The following is a 16383-nucleotide window of genomic DNA, read 5'->3' as shown; positions in this document are numbered from 1 at the left end:
TGAAAACTCTTAAATATTATCCACCTTATTTTTGAAAAGCAGTTTTAATAGAGGTAGCAGGCACAGATGCATCGATGAGAACTCTTAATACAACCAGAGCCAGAGCTGGAACAAAGCCTGGATGTATAATTATACTTTAATATAAGTAACAATAAGATCTTATAATACATCTATGCACAGGAGATAAGTTATTGCTCTGCAGGTCACAAATATTTCTCAGTCCTAAGTGTCCTGAGCTAGTCATTATGCACCCTTCACCAAAGGTAAAGCCATTTTAAGAAGCGTAAATAGAATAACAGAGAGAAAAGTATATTTGCAAGTATTTAAAGTGAGGAGGGCTTTTTTAAATTTATTACACACAAATAAATTGAAAGAGTAAAAGCTTTAATTTTAGGTGTGCTTTGGTAGTTTTTTCCTGTGACACAGTTAGAGCTGAAACGATGAGTTGATTAACTAGATAAAATTTTAATCTACAACCATTTTAGTTATCAGTTATTTCCAAAGTTAAAATGTCAAACTAATTTCAATTAGTTAACTTTGGCTTTTGGTAAATTGTGATGGCCTTTTCTGTTCCGTGTGCTGTTGTCTCCTGTCTCTGCATCTGAATGTGATACTTAAAGGATGTATCTGTTGTCTGTCCACTTCTTTGCAATGTTAAAAAAGACCTTTCCCTTCTGCTGTTAAAACTAAATTCAATATTCATTGTTAGGGAAATGACCACAGACAAAACATAACAAAATATAGGCTTACATTTTAAGTTTATGGGCATGGGGAGGACACAAGACATTCCAAGTCAAATGGTTGAAGTCCAAGTGAAGTAAAATTACTGGTGTTACAGTCAAAGTGCAGTTTCAACTCTTTTTTGATTTTGTCAAATCAAGTCTAACGTCATCTGATTCATGACTGAGATCTGACTAAAGTCCAATGTCACTTAACTCAGGTTTAAGCATTTACTTCTGGCTCCAGATTCACTGCTAGTGCTTAATTTCAGAGGGCAAAATCCCATCAGAAATGTTGTTTCATTTTCACACAGAAGCCTCAGCTGTGTAATGTGCTTGAATTGTGGCCATGAGCAAAAGTGACACTTTTTTTTTTTTGCAAGAGCAATGGATGCATATTTAACCCTTCCATAACAGCAGGAGTGCCTGCACAGCATAAATGTGGTTTGCTTTACATTGCAGGCAGTTTTTATTACTAGCAGCCAAATGGTTGTGCCTCAGACTGTTGGAGTAAATTCTGAAGAAATCACAAAGGCGTCACGATGAGGGAAGTAACTTTAAGTGTGAATAATGATGAAAAGGCCCTTGAGGACCGAAGCCACAAACATTGCTTTTATTATAGTGTCTTTGTAATAAGTGTCACACAGGATCCTCAAGGGGCCTGTACTGCAGACAGTTTATCATAAATTGCAATATTTCAGACAGCACAAATTGCTGGTTAGGTTGCTGTCAGATATTGTTCATGTGAACAAGTTTGCAAGAGGTTAAATTAAAAAAAACAAACAACCTAAAATGTGTAAAGCTCTGTATGATTGCCACTAACAGCCACACAAACACAAGTGGAAATATATAGATGAAATAAAAATGTACTATATCCACTTGTATAAAACATATTGTGAAAAGACTGAGTGCTGTATGTTGTTTGTACACACACTCAGTAGCCACTTAATGAACATCATGCTAAAATGAATGTGTGTGTTTAAAATATTTAGTCTGCCCTCATTGATATAATTTGGTTGGACAAAATTTAAGAAACACGTCCGCTCTGAACACCACAAACTGCAGCCTCCAAACTGACCATAAAGTTGAATCAACACCTTTCTGAAACAGTTTTAGCTAAAAACAGAACACTACAAATGTCATAAGGGTAGGTATTTACTGCAGCACTGTTGTACTAGACTGCATTCATTTTAGCTAAATAAATTGGCAACTAAGTGTAAATGTTAATTATATGTTAAATAAACTCAAGACACTCAGGATGCAGGTGATTGTGGATGGTATGACTTTAAAAAAATTGTGATTATATTTGGTCCACCCAGCTGAAGCCATGCAGAAACCACACTCAGCTGCTAATGAAACTGTATATGAATTTATGTATACCAAGAGCTTTTATTTCCTGTTTTCTGCCTGCCTTCGTTTTGCACGACTTAATGTAAGTGTCATCTGAATGAAGTGGCAACTCCTGTTTAACTCCTTTTGCAATTCACAAATGTATTGTTGCCATGATGCAGACTGGGATCCTGTCATGTTGTGTTAGCTATCTTTTGTTTGTCTTTTTAATACCCACTTATGGGGGAAGGATGCTTGCCAGTGAGATGATTAATGATCTCTCCTCCCATGAAATTTTAATTCACTATATACAGATCAGAAGAGGGGAGATATTTTGTGATTTTTTTGAATGTGTGTGTGTGCCTCCTCAAGCTCAATAGAATACGATGATTTATTTATGAGGAGGCTCTTGATGGCTTTTCACATGCAGGACAATATCGTTTGCTCTCCTGCCCATATGTACGTGACACAAAGACACAGTAAACAAGAAACCAAATTAGCCTCACTACATCCTTGTTTGAAACAGCAACCCGATGTACAGTCATTGTGAGAATATAACCCAGACATACTGGGGCAAGTGTTTCACAACAAGTAGCGACAGCTCTGCTCAAGCCTCATGCTGTGTTTGGGCTACACCTCATGACTATTCCTGGGGTAATTATAGAGAAGTTATGCCACTTGTACACTTCTTATCATAGACTTATAGTGACAATGATCCATTATGCCACTGAACTTTGTACATCTGAAGCTTGTTTCAGATTGCAGTAGGCCACCGGTTTATGGAGTCACAAGGTGTTTTTGTCTTTAGGTTTTGCTCGTGGACATTTGTTTGACCTCACCGGAGGTCAATGCAATCAAGCAAATGCCCGTGAGAAGGTTGACCTTGACCCTGCAAAGATCTTTCATGTAAGCAAGCATTCATCACCTTGTACATGTTATCATTTCTGAGGTTTTTACATTCATTCACGCTGCACTGTTTTAGAAGTCCTGTTTCCTCTCTTACTGAAGTGGTTTGCTGCTGCATTTGCTGTAGCTATTCAGTGGCATGGTTTGACAATCATCTAAGTTACAGTGATAACTTAAGCCAAGAATCTTCATAAAAAAGGGGTTAGTATGGTTAATGAATGCTGATCAAGCAGACACAAAGGAAAAACTCAGACCTTCTGTTCATTCAGAGTGTAAAAGACGTGCAAAATAACATCTGGTTTTGTAAAATGCATGTTAATCTACTTGAACATTTTGGATTTCAGTCTGTATCACATTTATAATCTATTTTAAAATGGAAACTGAACCACCGGCATGTAGACATCTGCAAATTCTTGGCTGCAAACAGGAAAAAAAAGTCTCTTTGATCAGCAGGAGCATTTTCACAGCCATAAAGAAGCCTGATCATTGCCTAAACTTAATATCAAACGCCTGGTATCTATTTGCAGGATGCATGAATTATTGGGGTTTTTTTAACGACATATTTCATACAACTGAAAAAAAGAATTTAGTAATTGGAGTAAATAATTTATTATCATCTCATACCAAACTGGTGACAATATAAAGATATGCTCATGTGTTTTATGTCATTGAGCCAAAATGGGGATGGGAAAAAAAGTACAATACAGGTCATGTTCTAAAGTGCTCATTACAGTACAGAAATTCAACCATCCTTTTGCATCATATGAAAGGAAATAGCCTTTGTCCCTCCCGCTGCATGTTTCTATTTATAGACTTATCATCTGCATGCTCTCTGATCATAGTGGCTCAGGCCTTGCATTGCTCAGTGCCTTGGGCCTGTCAGCCAAATGACTACTCTCTCCACTCTTTCTTCGTCTTCTTCCATCTATCGCTCCATCTTAGCCAAACATTTTGATCGTTTGTGATCACCAGTGACCAAATCTGCACAGTAAATAACAGCATGATCCCTTTGGGCGGAAATTTAGGTCAAAATATCAGCTGAGAAAATATTTTTGATAATGATTTGAACATTGTGGGTTAGAATTTTTTGTTTCTGTTCTTTGCTGTAGTTTTTATTTTAAAGTTATCATACTAGCCTCCACTACATTCCACTATTATGCATTCATATTTACTTAATTGTGAGCATTAAACATTTGTTATTTTTTGAAGTTGTCAGTTTCATTGGCTGTAAATCATAATTATTTCGGAGTCAACTGAAACTAGGCTTCCTCAGTGTGTACATCAATTTTTTTCTTATTTCCCTTTTACTTTGTTTACTTGTATATTATTAGGCAAACTTCCATATATAATCACTGAGAACTGAAACTACAAAAAAATCTATTTACATGTAAAAATTAAAGATAATAACAAGTTTTTAGTTCAGTGTACAGTACAGCAAGTAAATTAAAATATCAGGTTTCATTCTCTGGCTTCAGTCAATTTTCCATTTTTTAGGCATGACTGAGGAGCAAAATATCAGCAACATGTGTTTCTGCTTCCTGAGCCACAGCAGGCAGTCTTAAAGTGATAATCCCCCAATCAAAGTGATGTTCTCAGGAAATTACCCAAATGCTTTCAATATGTGACTGGAGGATGGTTCCTTTTTACACGAGACTCCTCTGTCAGTCTCATCGCATTTACAGTTGCGCTCGTGGCTCATAAAACCTTCAGCAATAAATGGTCTGGAGACTCAGAAGTTTCTAATGTCTTTTAGTCTTTAAAAGCCAACAATAAAGAGTCTGGAGCCAGGACAGACAGGCAAAGTCTTAGAGGAATCACTATCAGTTTATGTTTATCTTTTGACTCCTTTGGATGCTCTCTTCAGATCAGATTCTAATCTCTATAAAGAAATTGTGTCGCTTTAATGCAATATTGCGAGATTACTTTAATGAAATGTTTAACCCAAATAAGGCCTACTTGCTGAACGTCAATATTAAACACCCTCTTCCTGCAGTGTTTGCCATCTTATGAAACCATGTTACTCTTCTGTACAGTGTGCTAATGTGACTCCAGCATGATTGTTAATCAAGAAAGCTAATGAGAGACGAGGGAAGAGAGACGGCAGAGTTGGGGAGTTGTTTATCTTGTTGACACAGATTGTTTACTGGCTACCTTCCTCCCATTTGCAAGCACCCCTCCACCTCCCACTCCCAGCCAACCACTCCATCCTTTAGGCCAAAGGTCAGTTACTGTAGTGTACTTTCCACCATTCTGGTTCCACACGTAATCAGGATTAGGCCTGTTGATGCCACTACGCTTTAGTGTAACTGCAGAAAGGACAAAAGTCCACGGACACGTTTTCTGTCAACAGGCCCAGGATCAGATTATTGTTAAATGAGTAAAAGCTTTAAAAAGAATTTTAAAAAATACAGATCATGCCATGTAGGCCTTGTCTGGCCTGAAATAGACACTAAAACCCTGAGCTGATAGAGTTAAACCCCGATTAAAACACTAAGATCAGAAATCCACCGTTCATGCCTGCTGAACAAAGGTCATGTCGTATTAGCGTGAGCATGCTCTGATTAGTCTCGAGCAACATCTCATGCTCACGGGACTAATTATGTCCCATGGCAAAAGGGTGTTCCTGCTTGTGTGACTTGAAATTCACAATTTTCCATTCAGGTTTAGCTTGATGCAACACATCACTCTGTTTGCATAGTAGTAGTAGCTTAGTCACTGAAAACACATGTCCCATCATCCATCCCTCCCCACTGGTTTCAGGAGAATCCTGTGTGTCATAGATCATGTGTCATAATATACAAGAGAAATACCAAAGGGTTAACTGTCTGGAAATATTCCTAAAGGGCGAGGTGGGGTGTGTGCACCTACCAAAACCCAAACTTCCAATTGCAAGATTCAGTGTTTACCTATATGCCTTACAATTCAATTCAATTTAATTCAATTTTATTTACACTGTTCAATTAAAAAGTACAACAAATGTTATTGTATAAAGCAAACAGAAAATTCATCACATTGATTTTGTGTAACAGAATAAATGGCTCTATGCCACAAAGCACACAGAGGTACTGTGTATTTATTGCATCATGTTGTTATGATTTTAAGGCAGGGTCGCGCTCATGGTATAGCAGTTTGCGTCATATAACGAAACCTCTGTAAGCCTGAGACTCATCTCAACACTGGCTTAAAACTTTGATGTTGCTAGGCTTCAAACGTCAGTCTGTGGGCTTATATTTCTTTCTTTCAGCCAGAATATCTCAGATGTATAGGGCAGTTCCCCCACGCACACACACCCACACTCACACATATGTGCATACAGCCTTGACTTTGTCTTTCCACAATCATTGTGCCCAATATTTATGTTTTTAGGATTTAAAAAAAAATATTCACGCTGTCAGCTTTCAGAGTGCAGCTTCAATGTGCTGGCTGTCATGTCTGTTTGAGTCATATCTATTTCAGCCATGCTTATCTCTGCATGTGTGATGAGCAAATATACTCTTAGGTCACAATTTGGTTGTTTTCCAGAACAATTTTAATATATGATAAAATACCTAATCTTTTAAGTACATCTGAGGTAGCTTCAACACCAATAAGCATAGGTTGCATAACTATTAGCAGTATATGAGTATAGCAGTATAAGTGTATAAATTTCCATTATATCACTGTCATTACCCACTCTTCTTTCTTTCTGATATTGTGATTTTGGAGACATATTTTTTGCATTGTATTTTTTTACCTCCCGCAATTTGGAGGTTTTGGCATCTTTGGAGCTCTGTGTCAGTAATTTACTTGTCACCCTCACAGCAGTGTGTTCTGGGTATGTACATGTGCATAAAGACCATAAAGACTATTTCCTCCCCTTCCACCAATGTGTCAACCCAACTGTCCTGCTTTCTCTTTCGATGTGGTTCTGTCCACAGAGCTGACAGCTGTTCACACAGCAAGAGGTTGAAAGGTGGCAAACTTTTTGTCTATTCCATCTCATCCCTTGTGGTCCAACCTATTTTTCTGTGCCGCTAGCAGTAGCGCTTGGACTGGAATGTTTTCTGGGTCTGGCGCTGGTCACCTGGACTCTCTCCAGGTTCCTGGGTTCCTCAGTTCCTGGCGTGTTTGCTCTGGTAGACTGACAGTCGCTCGCTCCTCCCCCTCTGGAGCTCACATGGCACATGACAGTACCATGTTGCTGTGGCATATGTCCTCCATGGGACCAAGATCTCAAGTCATGTTTAAGCATGAGTGCACAGGGCTCCTGTATTCAGATATGTCGCCGAGGATGTGGAAAAAGAATCAGCAACATGAATAAAAACATACCGTCATTTGCATTTTTTGCCTCACTCACTTTTTAAATTTTAATGTTAGCATCGGTTAAGTAGGGAGGAATAATCCCACCAGGCTGACACACAGACACCAAAACCAAGTAAAAAAAGAAAGCCATAGAGCCACTGAAACTCAAGAAAGTCTAAAGAGGGGGCAGGGGTGTGTGTATGTGAGGTTGAATGGCCTCAAATAAAACAACCATATCCGTGACCATGGCAACTGGCGAACTTAAGCTAATTCATACACTCAAACAGCGGGTCTCTAACAACAAACATCCTCCCTATAAATATGCAAACCAGGCCTATCTTCTCCAGTGGGTGGGCAGCAGAGAAGGATGGTGACAGACCACCCACCAATGGATGTGATTCTCATGGATGAATATTAGAAAATGAAAGCGCTTTCTAGATGAAACAAGGAGCAGAACTGAAGCCGCTGTCTTGGTTTCAGACTGATTTAGTCTGATATCCCACTGAGAATCCTTGTCAGGATGTCTGGATTTACAAATCCCTGGTGTGGCATTGCGTCTAACCTTTGTGACTTGTTTACTGTGCATTTCCGTGCATTCAGCTGAAGTGATACCCCACCCAAAATCTGTCTTCAAAGTATCAAGCCCGGTAGGCTTGAAAGGTGGCTTTAAAGGTTTGTATTTTTTTTCTGATAGACAATTATAGCAGTGGTCAGCTTAGAAATTTCTGCTGGACTTTTACAGCCAAAAAAAGCTGGATGAGAAGATTGATGCCTTTCTGTGTGTGTTAAGTATGGAGCTGGTGCCAGGGGATTAGCTTAGCCTTGCATAAAGATTGGAAGAAGAGAAAAAACTTCATATGCCTACCAACACATCCATAGCTCCATAGCTTGTTCTGTATAGAAACCAAAATGTTACGTACTGTAGGCCTATTGCTGCTTCCAGCCTTTACGCTAACAAAGGATAATTGCCTCAGAACCCACTTCTGTTGTCTTCACTATCCACTTTTACTCTGTCAACTCTGTGTGCTTACTATGTTGTACCTGAGAGCAAGTTATATAAAACATAACAACAAGGCAGTCATCACACACCCAGAAACATAAATTAAAACATCCCCCAAATATGTAGCCATATTTTAAAGAAGCCTTGGTTGGACTATCACTCAGTTTCTAGATAGATACTTTATTTATCCCGAGGGAAATTCAAGGAAATAAAAGCTAGGAGCAAGCACTTGTTGGCATCCATAACCTTTGGAAAAAATGCACACTTGCCCCACCAATAATTAGTTGTGTCTGTGTTAGAATACCTGCGTTGCTGAAATGTCGAGCTTAAGCTTTTCATCAGCTTGCTCACAAGTGGTAAAAGGGCGCGGCAGGGACAAATGTCAGAGACAACACGCCACTCTAATTACTACCATCCAAGATCTTACAGGCCCGTACATACAGTGTGACATGTGTTTTTGTGACTGATTGTTTATACTTTCAGTATGCTTGCACGCACACTTGTATTGTTAGTTTGCTATTTGTAGATGTGTGTGTTTGGGTGTCTGTGTGCATTATTTTACCCATCTGGCCTTTTTGACCCACAGCTGCAAGGTACAGGGTTTGGCTCATATCCGGTGCTGAGCTGGCAGTGGAGGGAGGGGTGTTAAAGGGTCTGGACTATGAAGAGTCATCATAGCTCTCTTCCTGCTGTACTCTTCCATTGCTTCATTTTCCTCACACACAACTTCAGTGGCGTGCTTCCTTGCTTGTGTGGTTTTGTCTCCGGCTTTGGGGAGGGGTCTCTGTGTGTACTTGTGTAATACTAAATGTGAAGATTGATATGCGAGGCTCTCCACTCCACAAAAATAAGCCATCTTTCTTCTCTTCATACACACTCTCAGGCCCCCGACAGGTGGCATCCCCATGGGGCCGTGGCAGGTAATTACCCCCAGGTGCCGTGTGTGTATATATATATGTATATAAGAACCAGCACTGGCAATTAGGGCAGGTCTGGAAGGGCATCAAGGGCTAATGCAGACATGTTAGGATTGGTGTCACCTTCAGGACCACCGCAGCTTTGACTCAACTCAGGCACTCGCTGGTTAATTCATGTTACACATCAGCTATTGTCCAGAGCAGCAGGAGGGAAACACATTCTGCAGTTGAGCAATGTTTTCATCCGAAAACAATAGGCAGAACCACAGATATGCCCGGCTGTTTTTAAGGGCTCGGAGAAAAGGAGGGCAAGGAACCACCAGGGGTGTTTTTATGAAGGAACTGAAAGAGCGATGTGAGAAAACATGCATGTTGGGAAAGACAAAAAACATGCTAACACATTTTTATTTTCCTGCATGCACAGAGAACAGTAGGACAGGAGTGATGAGCAGGATATACAAGATTTGTTTGTATTTAAACCCAGGAGCACGTTTCATAAGAGCTGAGCGAAACCAAAGTGCTCATGCAATCTCCTTATTCATCACTTTTAGGGGAGGAAAGTGGAACGAAGTGCAGGAGTTTCGGGGGGGGGCTCTGTATGGCTCTGTGATGGCTGCTGGCCTCAGCAGACAGAGAGAATGGCCCACAAACGCACAGCTGTTTCTAATCGGTAACTCAGCACCGATGGCTGACCTACATTCTGGTGCTTGCATGTCTTTGAACCCGTGGCCCTGCCAGACTCAGCCATGGGGGAAGGTACAGGGAATGAGGGAGAAAAACAAGAGGGAGGAGAGGCTGGAGTCAAGAGGGGCAGAAGAAACAACAGGGAAAAAAGATGAGAAGGGAAAGAAGAAAGAAAGAACAGATTTTTGTTTCAATGTTATAATGGATTGCGCAGGTATAGGTTCAACACAGGTTGCATGGTGTGCATGCATGTTTAATGTCAGAGAGCCAGAGCCCTGTGTATGCTTGCAAATGTTTCCACAGCCCCAAAGTGCAGCTGTGCACACCTAAAAAAGAAAAAAAGGGGAAAAAAGAACTCATAAAAACCTTCTGACTGTCAATTTTCTGGCCGTCTGGATGGACTTGTTACGCTCGGAAAATCCTCATTTTTCAAAGTTGCATTTCTTTGTCAACACCCTGCTGTCTATTAAACTTTCATAAAGTTCTGCTGTCTGCATCTGAATGAGTGCCCCCTTTCATTAAGGCTGGAGTGCATCTAGCTAACATTCCTTGCATGCAGAGGAGGGGTACACCCGAGTACCAGGGGTCCCCTGGTAATGACTCATGGCAAAGATCCCTATCCACTCCCACTTGCAAACGGGACGCTTCCCTAGGTCACGAAGAGAGAGAGAGAGATAGAGAGAGAGAGTGAGTAGGAGTGGGTGTGTTGAATGGGAGAAAGAGAATGGGAGGGGGTGAGCAAAAATGCTGCAAAAACAAAAACCGTTAGCTTTTAACATTTACACACACAGAGAGAGGAAGGAACTGGAAGTGGGTCACTATGTCTCAGGACTCCAGAAAAAAAAAGAAAAAAAGAAAATAGAGAGCACCAGAGCGGGTTGAAGGGAAAACTAAGAGAGAGTCAGTGGTCGACTCAGGCCAGCTAACATTCACTGGACTGAAATGTGCAGCAACAGATCTGCAAGGAGAGGAGGAGAAGGAGGGCACACCAGATTAGTTGAGAAATGTTTTACTACGAGTCAGTATGAAAGAAAATAACAAATTAGTGCTTGCAAAAGCGTCACTCGTCGCAGGCAGGGTTTCATCTTGTGTCACCAAAAGCAGGTGTGACACAGAAAAGTGCAAGCCTCAACAGCTGTTTGCAATATAGCTCAAAGAGAGAATGTTTCAATATCAGTCAGTCCCTTTTATAGATACCATATTAACATTTTCTCACCAGTCCTTCTTGTCAACAGACGCAATACAACAGGCCATGGAACAAAAACAAAAAAAAAGCATGTTTTTCTCCTTCTGCATATTTCTGCAGTAAGACTTCACTCAGTTAGTCCTCTCTTAAAGTGTCAGTGAACTCAAATAAGACATGCATATGGGGAAGCAGACATATTGCAGACATGCACTGGGAACCAGTTTTTCTGCTTGTGCCGAGTTTCCTCTGCTGACTGCCTTGCAGCAGTCAGTGGTGCAACTCAGCTCAGTGCACTTGTTGTCCTGCTCATGCTTCTCTGTTCCTCTCTGGGCTTTGATGGTCCTCCGGGTTCCTCTTGTGTTTGTGCCGGGCTGAGACAAAAGCCTTATGTCAGCAGCAGCAACAAACACCAAAGAAAGTCATCAAGGTCCTGTGGAGGGAGCTGAATCAACAGTGGGATAAAAGGAGGGACTGTACTTCTTTTTAAACTTTTTCATTAATTGTCCTTCTCTGTTTTTCATGTGAGCTTCTTTTAATTCCCTTTCCTTCCAATACTGTCCAACTCTTTAGTTATTCTTGAGTCTTGTCTCAGTTAACTATGGGCCTAAGACTGACCCCTCCATGGATAATTCATTTGGAAGCGGTAAAAGCTTTTAATGTGATCCCAATGGTGGGATGCATCTTCTTTGTCTTTGATATATTCTGTTTTTCCAGCGCTCAGCAGGGTAAACCACTGTTGTTTGTGTCTCTGCTGTGTGCACATTTAAGCTAGTGCATCGGAAATAGACTGAAGGGGTGGCTGCCAAAAGCAGAATATATGCTATGGGACCATTTTAACTCCCATTTATTACATTAGGGAGTCACAAACATTATTGCTCTCTGTTTATGCATGTGCATGTGTTGCTTCCAAAAGGTTCAAGACGCTCATTACTCTATGTGGTTTGTTAATACCTTCTCCTAACACTACATCTGTAAAACAAATTGAGCATAAGAAAAGTTGCTTACTTAAGAATGCACAAGGCTCCATGGTTAATCAGTTTTAACCTGCAAGTAAATAAAAATATAAAAACATAAGCCTTCAGATTATCATATACAACATTTGGTTTGTGTTCTTTGGTTACATACTCTGATGTAAAGCTCTGGATATCAGGCAGCAGCGTGAGGTAACCTGATGCAAACCTTCTCATATGATGTTTTGGTTGCTTCACTCAACGGCATGATAATCATGTTTGAAAGCATGCGCTTGTGTGTGTGTGTGTGTGTGTGTGTGCATCGAGGTCTCTACTACCCTCATTAAGTTAACTACGGATGACTTGCCAGGACTTGTCATGAACCTCTGTTTGTCCTGTGGTTTCAGACTGTGTGTGTGTGTGTGTGTGTGTGTGTGTGTGTGTGTGTGTGTGTGTGTGGGCGCGCAGGGTGTCTGTCAGTTTAATCCGCTGTCAAGAGAGGAACAGGAGAGTAGGGGTGAAAAACAGGCACGTCAGTCACTTGTGCTCTTTCTCTGAGTGGGAACCAGTGTTTGTCTCCTTGTGCATTATGTTTGCTTCAACTTCTTTCATGTGGAAACTATACTGTCATTAACAACAAAAATGCAGATGAGGAAAATTAAATGTTATACATTGTGACTCACATTGATACAAATGTCGCGTGGAACCAAATACCACACATTGATTGGGCACACAAAAATATGGTTTGCACTGAATATCGTATGATGTCTACTCACATGAGATGAGATGAGGACTCATCGTAAAGTGGTAAAACAGAACAATGTACAAGCAATAAGGCCTGTCATGTCTGTGTATCGACATATATAGCAATGTATTGTGTTTTTCTGTTTGCTTTGTATGTGGTTTGTATAGGGCTGTACCACATAATGTCAAATGTTTGTACCCAGATTAGTCCTGTGATCCTTCTGCAAACATCCAAGGAATAGTTTTGTGTATTTGTCTTCTTGTAGTCCAGTTTGACAGCTGTAGTATGTTAGCACAGGGACAGCTGATTTATGATGATAACACACTGCAGTCATACTTCAAACAAAGAGGCCAAAGACACTGATCCAGTCTCTTGGTCTGTCTCAACCAGCGACAGTTGGTGGAAGATCTAGGCGTATGAAGGCTTGGATGTCAGGTATCATTGGCAGGCACATGATTGATGGTACAAGTGATGACGGGGTGTCAAAGCACTGGTCACAGTTGACAATGCTTAAAGCACCTGAAAACTTGCTTTCAATATGTCTTTATAACATTAAATATTTAAAGCAAAGATGAAAGATAACATGCTTTAGTTATACGTAAATGAAAGTCCTTAAAAATTCTGCTTATCTGCTTAATCAGGACTGTGTGGGTGTGGTTAAATGAGAAATGAGTGTTCATTGTTGACAGTGGCATCTCCCTGGCAACATAAGCAATAAACGTAAACAAAACACTGTCTCATTCTGACTCTTATGTATCTTATGACTTCTTATATTATGTAATTACTCCACTCTACATTGAAGTTAAAGGTTCCATATATAGGGTTCTTACGCACCTACCACAGCACGGAGTCTAATACGAAGTCAAAGCTATTACTGCAAAGCTATAAATATACTGTGATATTGTGGTTTTAGCTGGCTAACATGCGGATGAATTGCTAGTTCGCTAATGTGGGAAAATACTGTCAGCTAGCTTTATCCAGACTCCCAGGGCTGATCTGGCTTATTAGTCATAAAAATGCCTCACTGTCACATTTATAGAAAATTACAGTCATGCAACACTTTCAATGAAGACGTAAAATCAAAATTAAAATTATGATTCATAAAAGCCTTACTATAGAGTAAACTATTAAGTGTCTATTACATATACTTGAAAATAAAAACAACGCCTGCTTGTGGCCCTTGATAAGAGGTTATAGACATGAGTATTAAAATTCAGTTAAGATCAGTTTTAATGGCATTGCACCAAATTGTAATAGACGTTATTTCACATTTTTCGTATACAACAGGTATAGATCAATGAATATAAGATTACATGAGTAGTGAACTATCTTAGATAGTTCAATTTGAAGACATTTTAGATGCTTAAAGAAGTAAAAGTACCCAGTATTTCACAAGAAAAAAAATTTCAAAGGAAAGAAGAAATAAGTGTCATTTTTTTTTGTTATCAGTCATCTGGTAAATGGACCTGTACTTGTATAGCGCCTTTCTAGTCTTCTGACCACTCAAAGCGCTTTTACAGTATGTGCCACATTCACCCTTTCACACACATTCACACAGTGATGGCAAAGTTCATCGAACAGAAACTAACATTCATACACATTCACACACCGATGCACGGGAGCATCTGTCTGGTGACACAACAGTATTTTTTTGGGTAGTGACCACTGATATAGTTTACAGCTGAATGAGGGAGTGATTTCAGATATAGCCTCCTATATTGGTAAATTGGAATTGGTGCTTGGAAATAGATGACATCACCTTTTTTTTTTTTACAGTCCTGATCACTTCAAACCTGTTTTAACAGATAATATTGTATACAGGACTCTATGTCTTATATGAAGCTGTTTAAGAAAATAACTTTTTAAAGCCTTTAATCAATGTGCTCAGTAAGGGGAAAAAAAGAACAAGGTGTAGAATTAGATTTTTACTGACAATCAAACTGTCTCAGTGTGCTGAACTTTAGCACAGCTTGGGTTTTCATCTGGAGATCTCTGGTTAGACATGGCAGTAAATAAAGAACCTGTGGCTTTGCATGCTTTGAGTACTAAGTCAAATTCAGTGCAAATTAGGGCCTTCAAATGGGCCCCGGGAGACACAACATAAAGAGAATAGGAGGTTACTTGCTTGCAGAGAATTCATATGTTAAGGTCTCTCACATGCACATATGATCAAAGACACACGCAGAGAAAAAGGCAAACATAAGTGGCTGTATTTTAACATGAAGACTAGCGAAAAGCTCAGTGCTCCTCATTGCTTTGGAAAAATGGCTCGTAATAATGCAAAGTATATGGAATTTTTCTCTCCCCTTCTGGGACCCATCGTGCACTGTGCTGTCATTTACAGTGGCATTTTTAAATGTCACATGTCCGCGAGGCACAGGATGTGACTTGACAATGTGGTAAGTGCAGGCAGATGCATGTTGTTTTTGCAGCAGCAGACCACTTTGCATTTTCCAGCATTAGCAAATTATTAAACTTTGGTGGTTGGTTGGTTTGTGGACTTTCTGTTTGGGCATTTAGAGAGAAAAAGGAAGTTTAAAGTTGCATGACTTGGACTTTTTTTCCCTATTAGCTTTCCAGTGTGACATCATTGTGAAGACTTATGACAATCATTTGATGGGTAGGTTTCAAAATAACACAGCAACCATGTAGCTACATGAAACATTCCTTGCTGTCTAATAAGAGCTTACTTTTTGACAACTGTGTCAAAATCTACAGTATGAACTCTTGAGTTTGGGCCCAGGCTGCACCTAATCTCTCACAAAACAACCTGTGTTTTGTCATCCCCTATGCTGACATGCAGCATACATTGTGTGACATGACTGTCAGCTTTATATATGAGTGTGGACATCTCTGTGCAAGTTACAGTATGGTGGTTGTGTAAGTGAGATTTTGTCATAAGGTGGAATGAAGAGGGAACAAACTAATTTGTTGTATACTTCAATGTATACACAAATTAATAAAGAATAAAAAATATTAAATTGATGAATTCTGATATAACAGTCATATTACCATAACTACGTTTAGAATCCTGCAACTTCATTAGCATTTTACAGGTTGCAGTAAGTTTTTTAAAGGTCCATCATAAGCTGAGCTCTCTTAACGACAGCTCTTAACACAGTCTGCTTTCTGCAAAGCAGAAAATATCATCCCGTGCCAAGAAATGGTTTAATGGTTATAACTGTGCCTTTTGAACCTCGCGTGTGCCTGCTGGCTCAGGAGAATTCAATGCCAAACAAACTTTGATCAGAGTCTCCCCTAAACTGTCACCTTAAACGATTCCCCAGACAGTCTGCATAAAAAAAGCCATGTATTTGTGAGAGTGCAACTGTCCATCCTCAGTCAAAGAATTAAACAAAAACATGCTGTACATGTAATCACCATGTGTTTGTGGATGTGCATCTGTTGCTGTGTAGCTTCTGTGGATAGAAAGGGGAATGATGACTGATGTGAGATAAGAGAGAGGCAGAGACGTGCTGCAAGGCCACATCTCCCTTACTGTACTGAGTTTGCCATTTGTGTAACCTATATATTCCTTGGGCTACACAGAAGGCATAAAGTAATCAGCAGAAGTAATTACTATATGAATCACATGTTTAATGTCACCATGGGAAAAAAACAAGACATAAAAAGAGTTTCAATTTGAGGTTCCCCTAAATGATGTTG

Source organism: Dicentrarchus labrax, unplaced genomic scaffold (assembly GCF_905237075.1).
Source record: "Dicentrarchus labrax unplaced genomic scaffold, dlabrax2021, whole genome shotgun sequence".
NCBI classification, from domain to species: Eukaryota; Metazoa; Chordata; class Actinopteri; family Moronidae; genus Dicentrarchus; species Dicentrarchus labrax.
Note: the sequence above shows the minus strand (reverse complement) of the source record.